Raw genomic sequence first — 17,912 nt, forward strand, 5'->3', positions numbered from 1 at the left:
TCGGCATTAAGATGCTGAAGAAAAAACATAATAATAAAAAAATAAAAATAAAGTTAAAAAAAGATGCTGAAGAAATTGTACACCTGGAGACCAATGTCCAAAGGCAACGCGAGCAAAGGGTAGAACCACTCGGAAAGACTGGAACTCTTCAAAATGACCACTTTTCCTTTTTCTTTCTAGTTCTAGTACATCCAATAGACTATAAGATGATTGGTTGGTGTCACCTATATCCGAGGTGGGACTTCCCCTCTCAGTTTGCTGAGACTGTCAGTCATCCACAGACATGCACAGAGCTGTGCAGTTACTAATCTGCTAGGTTTCTTACTCTATTCCAGTTGACATCTCATGAATAACAGTCGCAGGCTTATTTCTCTTGACCTATGAGTGAATTATTCACTGTCACTGGTTTTGTAGCCTTATATTAGAATTAGCTTATTTCAAAGAATTCCTTGAAGATAAAGATATGGTGCTGTATGAAAATATCTGGCCTCCAGGAAATATTTGTCAAATTTCTGAGCCTCTACTGCAAATATATATGTTTCTGAAAATTTCAGAGAAAAACACCATTACTACTACATCACACTGTGACCTGAATTGTAGTTTTCACTTGCTGCTATTCTTGCAAAACATTATCTTAGCTTGACATTATTAATATCAGTTTTGTGACAAATTGTTTAAGTTATTTCATAGCATACAACACATTGTTATATGTTTGGGATTATATTTTTCCTTCATAATTATATGCATTTCATTATTGGCTAGGAATGTAGCTCAGTTGTAGAGCACATGTGGAAGGCCCCTGGTTCAATCCTAAACACCAAGAAAAGAAATTATTTACAAAATCATATTTCTGTAACTAAACTAAATATATTCCACTTTCAAAAAACTTTCTGAATTTGACCTTTTCCTTGATGATATGTTTCCTCTCAATGAAGATTAAGAGGTGTTATGTACATGTACATATGATGAATGTAATCATTATGTATTGCAAACATGTAGTCATAAAAAGGTTATAAAATTGTAATTTATTATCTGGACAAGTTATAATTTTCAAAAGCTCAGTAATTTTTTTGTATGATCTATTTTAATATTTTAGGAATCACACAATTCAAACTGTTTGCTTAAAAACCACTTAATACACTGTTCATGTGTGTTGCTGGCAACAAGTATTCTGAAAAGCTGACTATAACATCCTCCCCAAATCTTTATTGTAATTAAAACTTGGACTGGACTAGAGGTTTATATTTGTTTCTTGGTCCTTATGGTGAACGGGATAATGTTCCTCTCTTCCCCACCGATGTCCAAATGGACTTTGTCAATGTGCTTAAGGATCTTGATATGAGGATGTTATCTTAGACTACTGTTTGTATTGCTAACCACAGAGGTCCTGGCAAGGAGAAAAAATACCAGATAGTTAGAGTCCAAGAAGGAGTTTTGACAAAGTAAAGTGAAATTGGGGGGGCGGGTGGGGATTGAAGATGTTACACTCTTAGCTCTGACAGTGGATGAAAGGGCCACAAGCCAACAAATACAGGAGACCTCTAGAGGTTGGAAAAGTGAGGAAATGGGTCCTCCTCTGACCTCCAGAAGGAAAGCAGCCCTGCCAACAATTTTTTTTTAAGACTTCTCACCTCCATAACTATAGGATAATAAATGGTGATATTTTAACACCACCAGATTTATGGTGAATGTTCACAGGAATACACAAAATGAATGCAACCCTGTTTTAGACTATGGTGAACATTTTTAAAAATGTAGAGAGCTATTGATTTAGAAAGCAGTCACAACAGGACTGTTTAAGAGCAGTCAAAAATGCGTGCGTCTTTGGACCCTACGGGGAACACAGAAAACAACTTGAAGGGCACAAAAAAAGTCATCTCTGAGGATCAATAATGATGTGCTCTGTCTGAAAACCTCTGGGACAGAGCATCATATCTAATTTTGTTTTTCTATCTTTGAGGCACACACGTAAGTACAGAAATCTGGACTTGTGAATTAATAAACAGCCACCCATCAACTCTAGCTACACAGAAGTACCTTAGTTCTCCCAGCCATCTGCAAGCTGACCCATGCCAGTATGGAAGCCCAAGTTTGCATCTGATCCTGAATATAGGTGTCTGACTTTAGGAACTCTAAAAGCAAAAAAAATCTCTAATTCAATTGGATTATCTCCGGCCATTTGTCCCTTTTAAAAATCAATAGCACTTATTTACTACATTTCTTTTATTGCTTTTAAATTTTAAAAAATGTGGGTAGAATAGTATTAAGTAGAATATTCTGGTAGGAAGCAATAAAGTGTTGCTGTCTGTCAAAACAGATAAGGGATGTTTTTATGGTAAGGGGAGAACTCTGGTGGAGTAAACATATATGCGTATGTATGCATGTGTGTTTATTTCTGTATGTATCTTTAGTAAATCATTAACATTAACTCCCTAAGTAAGAAATATGCTTTAGTTTGAAATTTTAATGGTTTAGACCAGTGGTCTAAAGGACACAGAGCCCTCTCTGTTAGCACATGAAGCAAGTCACCCAAACATGACCCCATCAGCATCAGGTAACGGTGCACACAGGGGCCATGCACATGCTCAAAAAGGAGTAGCAGCACCAGGCAATGATGTCACACACTGTGACTCATTAACTGAGACTCATCTGCACTTTCACATGGCTGGTCAGCGCACTACCAAGGAGATTATGTATATATATATATACACACACACACACACACAATATATATATATATATTTGATATTTGCTTCCACTGGCTGTGAGTTTTAATATATTTGGTTTTATTAACAACAGATTTTAGCTTTGAGGTTTCGTATGAAAAGTTGAAATTTAATATCTAAGATTTAGCATATAAATGTTCTAATTAAGACTGAAACTCTCTGAATATTGTGCTGTCCCCTTGGCATATTTGAATCTGCAGCATCACATTTCATTGTTTGTGAAGAATTTATGAAAGCAAGACCAAGGAGATATATATTTGCTTGCTTGGACTGGCTGTGATTTTAGCAGAAGCCCCACAAGGTAGGAAATGAACTAGGATGCCTTACTCACAGCAGGCCAAAAGCTGGTGGTCAGTGGAATATTGTCCCTTTGTGCTGGTAGTCAGCAAATTCAAGAGGAATCCCAGGTGAGAAACACTGCTATAGATTGCTGATTCAAGGAATAACCAATTGTTTAGTGTTAATTAATAGTGTTGAATTTTTTTGGTATAGGGCTAGATTTGCATTGGGTGCTTCATTTTTTTAAAAAATTTTGTATTTTTCTTTCTTTTTATTTTTGGTACCGGGGATTGAACTCAGGACCTCGTACTTGCCAGCCAGGCACTGTGCCTCTGAGCTAAATCCCCAACCCCTAAAATTTTGTATTTTTCTAGACTCCAAATCTTGTACATCAAAAAATGATGACAGCAAAAGAAAAGCAAAACTGAGAACAGATAGTGGCTGATCATCCCAAGAAGTTTGGACAGAGGCATTTAGAGTGATTGAATGCAATGGGAAAGTATTATGTATTCTGCGTAGTGAAAGTGTTGTATGTCACACATCAAGTGTCAGACAGCGCTTTGCCGCCACCCACATGTGTTGCCAAACTTGGTGAAACTGAAAGGAAAAAGTTTCTTGTGGGGAAATTGAGGAAATATCATTCCTAATATCTTATCTCTTTGCAACTACCTTTCTAAAGCAAATCATCTGACAGCTGCCGGTTTTCAAATTTTACTATGCATAGTAAAACACAGTAAGCCTTTCTCAGATGGGAATTTTATCAAAATGGCCATGTTGTCTGGGAGTAATTCCCTTATTCATGATTTCTCAAGCAAGAATAAAATTGTGCAACACATCTCTGAGATGCCACTTAGCAGAAATGCTGTTAAAGATTGAGTCCTACACGTGGCAAGTGACATTAGTCAGCAGATCACCACAGAATTACAAAAGACAGCCTGTTACTCCACACACTTGGATGAAAGCACAAATATAAATAATCTTGCCAGGCTAGCAGTAATTTTGCACTATGCTGGTGGTGACATTATAAGAGTAGAGCTGGTGAAACTGGTGTCTTTTCCTGAAAGAACACAAGGGATAGATATCTGTAATGCTGTGATGGAGGCTTTTTTGTCACAAGACAAAAGACCATAAAAAGTAGTTTCAATTACTAGTGATGGGGCATCTTGCATAGTGGGAACAACATATAGTTTCATACAATTCTTTGCTAAAGAAGCGAAACATCCAGTCATTCAGTTTCACTGTATTATACATCAAGAAGCTCTTCGTGCCAGAGAAAGCAACAAAAGATTAGATAATATCCTCAAAGTTGTCACAAAAATAGTGAATTACATCATGGCTATCATGGCTCAAGCTCTTAATTTTTGACAGTTTCAAGCATGCTTTGATAAGTTTCAGGCACAGTATTATGTTTTATTTGTGTGCAATAATGTTCTTGTCAGTGGGCAGTTAAAACATTTTCCAAATCTAAAAATGCATTTAGACCATTCTCTAACATTTGCAGACAATCCTACAAGCCATTAGGAAATTCACAAGAAATTTCCTAGCATTGTAGCAGCTGCAAAAGAGATTTTAGTAACAGATTTTTGCAGCTCCGTAGGATGGAGACAATCACGTGTTTTCTTGTTTCTCCAGATAAAGCCAAATTTGAAAAACTTGATCTTTCCTGCTTATATTAGTTAGATTTTGGAAATCTGGAAAGCCAGCTATTAGAATTTCAAGAAAGCTCTATCTGAAGAAATAAATTCTATGACCTGAGTGAAACACCTGAGAAGACAGCATGTGAGGGGCTGACAAAGGACAGCACAGTTGGTAGTTCTGAAAATGAAATCCTTAAAGTGTGCAATTTTCTGCCAGACAATGTTAAGTCAATTAAGGCACTTGGGATTGCTTTCCTTACTTTGTTTGGATCATCTTATGCTTGTGAAAAGCTGTTTTCAGCTCTGAATTATATCAAATATGATACAAGAAACAGACTAACAGGTGACTGGAGTGTTGTGTGTGTTGCCCTCAGAATAGTGAAGTATGAGCCAAAGTTTGAAAAATTATCAGCAGGCACACACAGCAGCCAATATCATATTAATTGTGCACAAGCATGCCAAATGCAAACTTTTACCTTTTGACAAAGCTAGTTTTATCATTGAAAGCTCTGTTGTTGTGTCTTTTTTTTTAAGACAAAAGATGTTAATGTATGAGTTATTTTTTCTAAACTAAAAATCTCAGTATTCAGGTTTAATTGCAGTGCTGGCACTTTGTGATAAATAAGTAAGTTTTGGGTTGCAGTTTGGGCACTCAGATTCTAAAAGGTTTGCCATCATTGGTTTAGACATTGAGAAATTTCCAAATGTTTTAAGTAGCTTAACCATCAGGCCAATAATCACATAGTAATGGTTATAACATCTAATTACCTATTCCAAATGCTTCTATAAACACATTTAAAAATATTTTTAAAGTCTTTTCTAGCTTCTTTTCTCAAGTGGAGGGTTTTATATGTACAATACAGTAACATATTTTACTTAGCAAGATGGATTTAAATGTGGTTTCAGAGCACGGCTCTCAGTGACATTATTCTTACATTTGCACTACTTTTTTACAGCACAGTAACATGGCTTTGTGAGAGACGTTCTAAGAGGTTATTGATGAATAAAACTTTCATAAAATCAACTTCCTAGATTTCAGCTATTGCCTTGGCCACACAGAAAGCATGATTTAAATACAAACTGATTTCACAACAGGGTCTGGAGCTGCCAGTAAGATTTTTAGCTTAGTCTTGGATCTGTCTGTAATATTGCTTTTGCAAAAGAAAGAAATGACCATGTAAGATATTTTCAAGTAGCATAAAAGGTAACAGTCATATATTGCCACAATAATAAAATGTATCAAGTTGTCTCAATGCTGACAGCTCAAAACCACAACCATTTCTCCTTGTTTACACACTGCAAGTCAAGTGAGAATTGGCTAATCTGTGGTGGGCTTGGCTAAGCTTGGTTCGAAGCTACAAGTTTGTTGCGGGTCTGCTTCATGTGTTTATCATCCTCTGTAGATAAGAAAAATGACCAAGACACATTCTTTTCATCACAATTTTTTTAAGCACAAAAGGGCAATCCCCAACACACAAGCATTTTTCAAGCTTTTATTCCTGTTATATGCGCTGACATTGCTGTCATTACCCAGCCAAAGCAAGCCTTATAGTGAATCCTAATGTCAGTGGAATATCAATGGAATGACTATACCTACAGTTGGAGGGGAAGGAGGAAAACTAGTGACTAACTATAATCTCACCTATTAGACTCTAACTCAAGCTATAGGTCAGTGAATCAAAGCAAAAACAGAAAAATAACTGTAGAAAATGTGGAGTAAGTTTCTGTGTAGAAGGAACTAAAAGATTGTCTCTATAGACACTGCCCTTCATTGATTGCACACCAATCATTTTCAGTCTTCATGACACTAAATAAATTTTTTTAAATTTCATGGCGAGCCCATCTCTTTGGCTTGGGTTGGGTCATGTGGCTGCTGACCAGGGCTTAATAATATAAATATCAGCTCATTTTCATTTTGCTTTTTTTTTTTCTGTCCAAGATGAAGCGTCAGCTTCATTTTAAAGATGCTACTATTGAATTTTGGGGGACTGGCTGTCAGCTTTGCTAGAAATTATAAGTATATCCAGTGGGAGAGAGAAAATTTCTGACATACCACTTCAGGAATAAGTCTGATATTAATTCCGAATGGTTGTGAGGCCATAAAATTGGAAAATGATGATTGATGTGAGTTAATTAGAGACTGTTTCTAGAGCTGCTCATCTTTTCTCCAATGCTTTATGTTGTACGGAATAAAGAATAGGGAGGAAAATGCCCAAATGAATGTCTGAATATCTTTTGGAAAGGTATGAGGATGGAAGAGATAATAGATTCAATGAGGCAGTAAACTAATGTTAAGTATAGATAGAAATAGCACCATTAATTTGAAATTCACTACAATATTCACTGTCATTTGGAGATTTAATCCATAATATTTTGTTTAAAACACCACAAACATACTTGAATATATTATTTAAAATATTGGTAGAGGAACATAGATAATGTCAATAGATACCTAAGTTTACATAGCTCAGTTCTTTATAGCTAAGCAACATTCCTAATACTTAAAAACTCATATTGCTTAGAACTACTTAAAATATATACTATTAAAACATACAGAAGTAGTGCATAAGGCATATTAATGGTCCTTCGTGCTGGCAATTGAATGAGCACTAAAGGGTAGAATTACTTTTAATTTTGTCTTAAATAATACTGACAAATTTTTGATTTAAAAACACACAACCTATGTACCAAAATAGTGTATCCTTTCAATTTAATAGATAATTTTGAATGTTTCAAAAAATACATTTTTGAATACATAAAAATGATTGTAGTTGTGAATGTTTTCCTTTCTTGTCATTCATGATTTTGAATGATAATTTTATGCTTTGTGCATCTTGAAAAAGTTACATTTTATTTTTGATCATTTAGATGTACATAAGTTGAATCATGAGAGCAATTGGTAATAAAAATATACAGACTGGAGAAAGAAAATAGAAAATTTTCAAGGAGCAATCTGCTTACAATTTTAAAAACTAGAAATAATGAAAAAGAGCACAGTCTGCTTGAGTACAGGCCACATACTATTAGTAACTTACAGATTGCATATTCTTCATTTAATGAAGATTTGCTGATCAAAACAATAAAGGGAGAAAGAAGAATTCACCCACCACATTTACAATTAAGCACATCAGACAAAATCTGAGCAACTTCATGTTGTTTAATCACTAAAAATATAAACATTAGATCAAAATAATGGAATTAGGAGTCACTCACATCATATTCACACCTCAAAGACTTAAATGCCACTCTGGTCTTCCCAATGTAGAGTGGAGGAAAGTGCATTTACAGAAGGAGAAAATTGGAAGAAAAGAAAACAGTATCTGGTGTGTTGCTATGCTTTTTGGATTCTGATCCTGGAAAATTGCTGTCATATCCTTCTGATAGCATGATGGTGTTTTTAGGAAAACACAATCTGACTCAAAGAAATTATTAGGATTTTTAAGAGAATATACATGGCAGAAAATTTATTTTTTTTGTAACTAAATTTATATTAAATAGAGAAAATTTGTAGAAGTTGACATTTATGTTCTCCATCCAAGGCAGTCTTATTAGTACATTTATGTGTTTCTTAACTGATATTCAATCCAGCCTTGGCTAATGAAAGTATCCATGACTGGAAACACTTGTTTATAATTTAAGAAATGTCAGATCAGAGCATTTCCATGGTCCTCTCCATGGGAACCCACGAGGCTGTCTCCTTGACCTTATATGCCCAAGGCCATACAACTGGCCCCAGAACAAAAGAGCACAGCCCGTCTTCCCCCCACCCCCAGACCAAAGAGGTGAGCCGCTTAGGCTCCAACAACACCACATCCCACTGACCCCTTCAAAATGAGAAGACATGTAAACAAGTCTCAAAACCAGACTCCCAGATCAACTAAAACAACCTCAAAGGGAAATGAGAAGGAATATTCTGATACTGAAACACCTGGACTCCCTGAACTGGCAACAAAAGAGGATCTGGAAAAAATAAAATCAGAAATAATTTCTCAGATAACATCAGAGATTGTGCCCATAGTGCAAGACATGATTAATAAATCTAGAGAGGACACATATAAAAAATAGAGGAGCTGAGGAACATGACAGAATTCCAAAATAGGAACAAATGGAATCCATAAAAGAGATGCAAAAAGATTTCCAGGAGATTAAAAACTCCATTGAAAGTTTACACAGCAGAATGAGCCAATGTGAGGACAAAATTTCAGATATAGAAGACTGCAAATAATGAACAGGAAAAGAAAAATTGCTAAAAAATAGTAAGTGACCTCAAGAAATCAATTCAGCAGCTGCTAGATGATGCAAAGAAGAATAACATAAGACTGATTGGAGTCAAAGAAGAAAGAGGAGAAAGTGCAGACAACATAAACAAAACTGTTAACAGAAGTGATGGCAGAAAACTTCCCAAGCAGGGGAAAAGAACTAGACATACAGAGAAGTGAGGCATATAAGACTTCAACTAACCTTGGTCAAAAAAAAAATCTACACATAGCCATATAATAGTTAAGATTCCAGAAACCCAAAAAAAGAACAGAATTCTACAAGAAGTTAGAGAAAAGAAACAAATCACATACAAAGGAAAGCTCACCAGAATCACAGCAGACTTCTCAATGCAAAGCCTCAAGGCAAGAAGACCTTGGAGTGAGGATTTCAAGCCCTAAAGGGAAACAGCCTCCATCCCAGATTGATGTACCCTGCAAAACTATCTTTGAAAATTGATGGAGAAATAAAATAGTTTCATGACAAAGAGCACCTTAGAAACTTCATGAATACCAAACTAGCACTCCAAAAACTTTTAGGCAATATCCTAGGAAAAGACAAAAAGAACCACAACACCAGGAAGCTCAGCAGAATAAATCCATTGGGCATGAAAAGAAATTAAATGCAAAAGGGGAGAATCCAACAAAAAGAAAAAGTCATGACAATGAAAGTATTAACATGTATAAGTGATCAATATGTATCAGTTATAGTCATCAATGTTAATGGTCTTAATTCACCGATCAAAAGAAAGAGACTGGCAGAATGTGTCAAGAAGCAATATCCAACAATATGCTGCATACAAGAAACACACTTAATTCAAAAAGAAATTCATAGACTGAAAGTTAAAGGGTGGAAAATAATACTCCATGTGACAGGAACCCAAAATAAAGCAGGATTCATTATCCTCTGTATAAATCAAGTGGATTTCAAACCAACACTGATTAAGAGAGACAAAGAAGGACACTACATCCTTGTAAAAGGAACAATCCAAGAGGAAGAGATGACAACCATTCATATATATGCACCAAACCCTATTACATCCAAATATATAAAACAAATACTAAAAGACATGAAAAATCAAATAAGCGCTAATACAATAGAAGTGGGGGACCATGATGTCTCACTCTCACCAATAGATAGATCAACTAGACAAAAAAAAGCAATGAAATGCTAGAATTTAATCAAACTCTTGAACAAATGAACATAACAGATGTTTACAGAGTGTTCCAACCAACAAAATCAGAATACACATTCTTTTCAGATGCACCAGGGGCATTCTCAAAATAAACCACATACTTCCTCATAGAACATATTTAAGTAAGTGCAAAGGAGTTGAAGTTAACCCCTGTATATTATCAGACAATAGTGCCATGAAAGTGGAGACTGATAGCAAAGAAACCAAAAGAATTTTGTAAACACATGGAAACTGAACAACACACTTCTGAATAAATAATGGGTCACAGAGGAATTTAAACAATAAATCAGCAGTTCTTACAATTAAATCACAATGACAATACAACATATCAGAATCTATGGGACACAATGAAAGTAGGCTTACAAGGGAAATTCATAGCAGTGAATACTCATATTAGGAAAACAGAACGAGCCCAATTAAACAACCTGATGCTGAACCTCAAGCTTCTAGAAAAAAAAAGAGAAAGACAAACCCAAAGCTTTAGCAAGGGAGGAAATTCTAAAGATCAGAGCAGAAATCAGTGCAATGGAGACTAAGAGAATGATACAAAAAAATCAATGAAGCCAAGAGTTGGTTCTTTCAAAGAATAAACAAAATTGACAGGCCCTTAGCCAAACTTATCAGAAAAAGGAAAGAAAAAGCCCAAGTTCATGGAATTAGGAATGAAAAGGATGAAATTACAAGGAATCCAACAGAAATACAGAGGATCATCAATACCTACTTTGAGAACCTATATGCCAATAAGATGGAAAACATTGAAGAAATAAACAGATTCCTAGATATGTATGACCAAAATTGAATGAAGAAGACCTAAAAATTCTAAACAACCCAATATCAACAAATGAAATTGAAAACATAATTAAAAACTTACCAACTAAGAAAAGCTGGGCTTCACTGCTGAGTCTACAAGACATTTAGAGAGGAACTACTACTGCCACTACTGTTTAAACTCTTCAATGAAATTGAAAGGGAAGCAATACTATTGTATTCATTCCTAGAAGCTAGCATTGCCTTGATTCCCAAAGCAGAGAAATACCCAACCGAAAAAGAGAACTATAGGCCAATCTCATTAATGAACACAGATGCAAAAAACCTTAATAAGATACTGGCAGATACAATGCAGAAGATCATCAAGAAGATCATACACCCTGACCAAGTGGGATTCATCCCAGGGATACAGGGATGGCTCAACATATGTAAATCAATCAGTGTAACACACTATATCAATAGAGTCAAGGACAAAAACCATATGATCATCTCAATAAATGCAGAAAAAGCATTTGACAAAATCCAAAATGCATTTATGATAAAAACCCTACAAATATTGGAATAGATGGTCTCTACCTCAATCTAATAAAAGCTATCTATGAAAAAGCAACAGCCAATATCATGCTAAATGGTCAAAAACTGAAATCCTTCACACTAAAATCAGGAACAAGACAAGGTTGTCCACTATCACCACTCATGTTCAATATGGTTTTGGAAACATTAGCAACAGAAATTAGACAAGAGAAAGAAATAAAAGGAACAAAGATAGGAAACAAAGAAGTCAAATTGTCATTATTTGCAGATGACATGATACTCTATATAGAAGACCCCAAGAATGCCACCAAAAGTCTTCTAGACTTAATAACCAAATTCAGTAAAGCAGCTGGACACAAGGTCAACACACAAAAATCAACAGTTTTCCTCTACACGAACAACAGACTCCCTGAGAGAGAAATAGGACAAAAAATTCCTTTCACAATAGTACCAAAAAACTGAAATACCTAGGAATCAACCTAACAAATGAAATCAAAGACCTCTTCTCTGAAAACTATAGCACTCTGAAAAGAGAAATTGAAGATGATATAAGAAAATAGAAAGAGATCTCTTGCTCCTAGGTAGGAAGAATCAACATAGTGAAAATGGCCATACTTCCAGAAATGCTATATAGATTCAATGCAATCTCAATTGAAATCCCAGCAACATACTTCACGGGCCTTGAGAAAACAATCCAAAAATTCATTTGGAACAAGAAGAGACCCAGAATAGCAAAAGCCACTGTAGGCAACAGAGACATGGCAGGGGTTATCAAAACCCCCAATTTGAAACTATACTGCAAAGCTACCATGATAAAAACAGCATGGTGATGGCAAAGAAACAGACCTGAGGACCAGTGGAACAGATTAGAAGATGCAGAAACAACTCCAGACACACTCAGTCACCTCATCTTCGACAAAGGAGCCAAACACCCTCACTGGAGCAAAGATAGCCTCTTTAATAAATGGTGCTGGAAAAATTGGGTTTCAACTTGCCAAAGAATAAAACTAGATTTATATCTCTCATCATGCACTAAACTAAAATTGAAATGGATTAAAGATCTAAATACTGAAACAGAAACACTGAACCGGCTGGAAGAAAGGATAGGTAGAACTCTTGAAGACATTGGTGTAGGAAAAGATTTTAAGAACAAGACCTCAGTTGCCCATGAACTAGCACAAACAATCAACAAGAGGGATCTCTTCTTATTAAAAAGCTTCTTCACAGCAAGAGAATCCACCAGCAGTGTGAAGAGACATCCTACAATGTGGGAAAAAGTTTTCACCTGTTGTTCCTCAGACAAAGGTCTACTATCTCAAATCTATAAAGAACTTAAAATAAAATCAGACCTCCCAAATTTCAAGACCCAAACCAAAATGGTGATCTTAAATAAACAGACATTTCTGAGGCAAAGAAGTAGAGATAGCAAATAAATATATGAAAAAGTGCTTAACATCACTGGTCATTTGAGAGATGCAAATAAAAACAGTGCTGAGATTCCACCTCACCCCAAAATGAATGGCTGCTATCATGAAAATAACCAATAACAAATGGCAGGGATGCGAGGAAAGAGGAACCCTGTTCCACTGCTGGTGGGAGTGTAGACTGGTGCAACCACTGTGGAAATCAGTATGGAGATACCTCAATGAAGTAGGACTGGAAGTCTCATTTGACCCAGCTCTTCCCCTGCCGAGTATCTTCCCCAAAGAAATAAAAGAATCATACCACAGTGATAGATGTGCACCCAGGTTCATAGCAGCACAATCTGTAATAGCTAAAACTTGGAAGCAGACGAATTGCCCATCCACTGGAGACTGGATTAAGAAAATGTGGGGGTTTTTCTAAAATAGAGTACTACTCAGCCTTAAAAAGTGAGAAATTAGAGACATTTATAGCTAAATGGATGCACATTGAGGCAATACTCTTTTTTTTTTTGTACTAGGGATGGAACTCAGGACCTTGCGTTTGTGAGGCAGGCACCGGTACCACTGAGCTAAGCCCCCGGCCAAGGCAATACTCTTAAGTGAAATAAATAGGACACAAATGTGTAAGTACTGAATAGTTTTTCTTTGGTGAGAAAATGAAAGTGTAAATAAGGACTCAAACTTATAATAGATAATGTGAAATAGTAAGAAAAGGGGCAAAGGGGAAGGGAAGTAGGAGGGTTAGGGGAAAGGAAAGAAGGGAATGGAATCAATATGAGAAAATGGAAACAAAGCCTTTGTAAATAGGGAGGAATGGAGGAGTTGAATGGAGGGCAGGGGAATGGGGAAAAAAAAAAGAACCAAGAGATTATGTAAAGATGCAATTTTCCAATGATGAATGTAACTGTATTGTATACTTAAAATACACCAATAAAATTAATTTTAAAAGAAACATCAAATATTACTTTCAATTAAAAAAATACGTAAGTACATTTACTAATACTCAAAAGACTAAATCAATATCACACAATAGGGATTTTTTGGTGAAAAAAAATACCAATGTAGAAAAGGAAGTGCCATATATTCAATATTAGCATAACAATGTTTTACATGACATGGCACTGAAAGAATATCAAATGAAGCAAAAAGTTTAGTTGGCTTGAAATTATTTCAAAATGTGTTGCAAACAAAGTCCATATAAAATGCATAAAAACTATTTAAATGATTATTTTCAGGATAGAGAAATAAGAATGAGATTACTAATTTACCAAATAACATAGTAAAACAAGAAATTACATATAAGCAGAAAGTGAATACTATTCAATTCAATTTTATTGTACCATAGACAAAAGCTCTGTTGAATAAGTAATGTTAAATATATTCATTATAAGTAGGTTGAGTTCTCAGAAGAAAATAATAAGATTTCATTGGTTTTTATACCTTTGGAAAATATGTACATTCTGCTCCAAGAACTAAACAAAAAAATCAATTTTTAGTATTGATATAAAAAATTTTCTACAGCTATGATGATACACATATACTTCACAATTGAAAATGTATACAGCTAGTATATGGGCCTAAACCTCAGGGACATGTACAGGGCATAGTTAAATATTGTTGCTAGGAGACATGGCCAACCATAACATTCATTGGAAAAAGTAAGAGATTATAATTTTTCTTTAATTTAGTTTCAGATCTTTTTTTATATTTTTTTAATCTGCCCAAATACGTAACAAACAATACAACTCGATAAAATTACAGAAAACATTGACTTTATAATCACGTCAAGATAAATGATGATACTGCCAACTAAATACTATTAAAAAATTTGACTTGATTCGACAAAATCTGAGATGTTTTAGCAAAGTACAGAGAAACTAACAGAAGACCTTCAAATAAAAAAGTGAATGTGGTTTTAGTTGAAATTTTGAATAAATACGTGCTCTTTTGTTGTTATGTGAATTGTTTGTCATTAGTAAGACTAGCAGAAGCTTATACAAATCGAAATTTGGCTTTTTTAACATTTAAAAAATATAAATTTTAGAGGGTATTATATCAAAAAAGGCCATACGTGAAATATTTAACAAAAATGACATTGAAACAAAATAATATGACTTTGGCACAAGTGAGCAAACATGTTTTTTAGGATTACAACAGAGAAAGATTGCAAATAATGACCATTTTCTACAGTTTTTTGGCCATTTTTTCATAATCTTGTTGAGACAATTACATATACCATAAAATTGACCCATTTAAAAGTGGTTAATTCAACGGTTTTAGTATATCTACAGACTTTTACAACTATTTTCAAAATCTAAATTTGGTCATATTTTTAATAACACCTTTTTCTGAGATTAATTCACATACCATAAAATTCACCTTTTAAAAATATACAATTCGGTAGTTTTTAATATACTCAGAATTGCAACTATGAACATGCTTACTTCCAGAATATTCCCTAATGTTAAGAAGAAATCCTTTACGTATCAGCAACTTCCTATTCCTCCTTCCCAGCTCACTCACCTCCCATTCCCCACCACTCCTGAAAACTACTACTCTATGTCTCTGTGCATTGATGTGTTCTGGTTACTTTGTATAAAACGAAATGTAGCTTTAGGGGTCTGGTTTTTTTATTAAATCTAATAATTTATCAGTAATACCACTTTATGATGTTTAGACATAAAACGTAAAACAATAGTTAACTTGTAACTTAGTGTTTGGTTTATAAAATTTATATCCAATTTCTCTTACTACTGCCTCTCCATGGCAAAATATTTGTAAGTTAAAATTTATTATATGGGTCAGGGATTTAGCTTAGTGGTTCCAGCGCCTGCCTCACAAGGGCAAGGTCCTGAGTTTGATCTCCAGTACCAAAAAAACAAATTTCTTGTACAAAAAATTTATCTAAACATTATAAGATAACTTAATTTGCCGTTACTCTTAGTGAAAAAAATTATGTAAAAAATCTTGATAATAATAAAGGAAAAATTTATTCTTAGATAAATATATAATTTATGAGTCATTTTTTTTTTGTTTGGTACCAGGGATGGAACTCAGGTCCTTAAGTCATATTTTTATTATATCTAAACCTTTCTAGTCATCAAAAGACACAGTTATTAGTTATAATAATTAATATAATTGTCTTTGATATTTTCTAACTTTCAATCAAGTGAAAATCCTATTTCATGTATGTTTTTCAATTTCACTATATTAATATACAAGATACTGGAATATAGTACATTTACTTACATTTTATTAATTTAATTTATAATTTTGAAATCTTAGATATATGCATTTTTTCTTCATCATATGTAGGCCTGGTCATGCCTGTTCCTAAAAATTTGTGAATGGATTCTAATAGTGTGTGCTTTAGGATTACATAGTATGAATCTGTGTAAAGACTTTTTTTTCATACATTAGTAGAACCAGGATGGATTCTGATAGTGTGCTTTAGGATTACACAGTATGAGTCTGTGTAAAGAGGTTAAATATGAGTCTCTCCTATTTCTGGAAAGCCCAAAACGCCAAAAACACCCATAAAATATTGTGAAGGAGAGGTATGGGTGTGAACAAGTAAAAAAAATAAATCCATCTTTTATATACTAAAAGAAGTAGGGGCAATACTATCATATCTTGCCCACTGAATTAAATAAATTAAAGGCCTAGAATGATACTAAGAATATTGTACAGTGAGAGAAAATATAAGATCAATTTTTAACTGTGTGGGGCTATGATACATCTAAAATGGTACTTCATTCTCCTATGTTTACATGCAGAAATCACAGTGAGAAAACTACTCAGCCCATAAAGAAAAAATACTGTATTCTTATTTAATGTTCACTGTAAATGTGGCAAATAGGGAAGAGCCAGATTTCATGTGGAAAAATAATGGATTTGAGATTCCACTGTCACCGAACAGTATCAAGATATAATCAAGGAATAGTCTCATCCCATTCCCTTCTCCCAAGATAGATCATCAGCCTAGCCTGGTGAGATTTCAGAATTGTATCACCCATTTATCATCTAGTCTTCTTCCAAATGAGAGTGTTCAATGACTGCAGTTATTCCATCCTGGTTCCACTAAAGCGTGTGTGGAAAGCATGGGAAAATAATTAGTTTTTAAGTCCATGTCTTTCCAGAGCAAGAGAAATAACATTCAAATCCGGAGATCACTGTGCCTTGCCTAGGAAGCATAGGGTTTGAGAGAGATTCCATGGCCAAATGAAACTTTTCAATTGACTTATCTGGGGAGAGGACAAGGATATTTTGCCCGTGGGAGGCAGGGCGAGTTAAATATTTGGTGAATTGAATAGTAGAAAATCGTAGTCCCTATTACTGTTAATCACGTTTCCATTTTTCAGCTTCCTGAGCACATGATAGAAGTGTATGGCGGATCCTTCTTGTAGTTGAGAGCACCTTATGAGCAGATCTAGATAGTAGCTTATGCTTGAAGTGGCCTGCCACTTCCAGGCTGTGACTTTTCATTGTTGTGTAAAACTCCACAATGACTAGTAATGTTTGAGATAGTGGCTCCTCCCTTTGGCAGAGTTCAAGAAGTTATGCTGATGTAGAGCTTACAGCCAACCTTACAGCCACCAGACAGGCAGATTAATAAGAAATAAATTTCATTGTTATAAGCCATTAAGAGATAGGGATTCTTTATTCTTGCATTATGATCTAGACTTTCCTAATTGCTATTGACATCGAACACATCAGCTTCTTTCATAAGAGTGGTGTATTTCTTCAAATTAAATGAATATTGGAGACACTAAATTGTAGTACTGGCAAAGAAAGTTCCATTGTATATGATAAACACTATTTTAAATTTAATTTTAATCCCAGAAAAATGGGATACCTGGCCCTGTGAACAACAGGTTAAGTTTTGAATTTGAATCTTTTACTCCATCCACAGTATTTACAGTTCCTGCAGGTGGCACAATGATTTTAGAATAATGGAAGTTAATGCAGCTCTTTACTTCCAGTTTCTCCCCAGGATCCTTGGCAGTTTCTCTCAATCTTCTGGTTTCTTTCTCAAAACAGCTGGAACTTAGTTCTGAAATTACAGAGAGACAATATTGTCCTACAGCTTTTA

Source organism: Heterocephalus glaber, unplaced genomic scaffold, assembly GCF_053883595.1.
Source record: "Heterocephalus glaber isolate CG9 unplaced genomic scaffold, H.glaber_assembly_v1.0 deba00001509, whole genome shotgun sequence".
Taxonomy (NCBI): Eukaryota; Metazoa; Chordata; class Mammalia; order Rodentia; family Bathyergidae; genus Heterocephalus; species Heterocephalus glaber.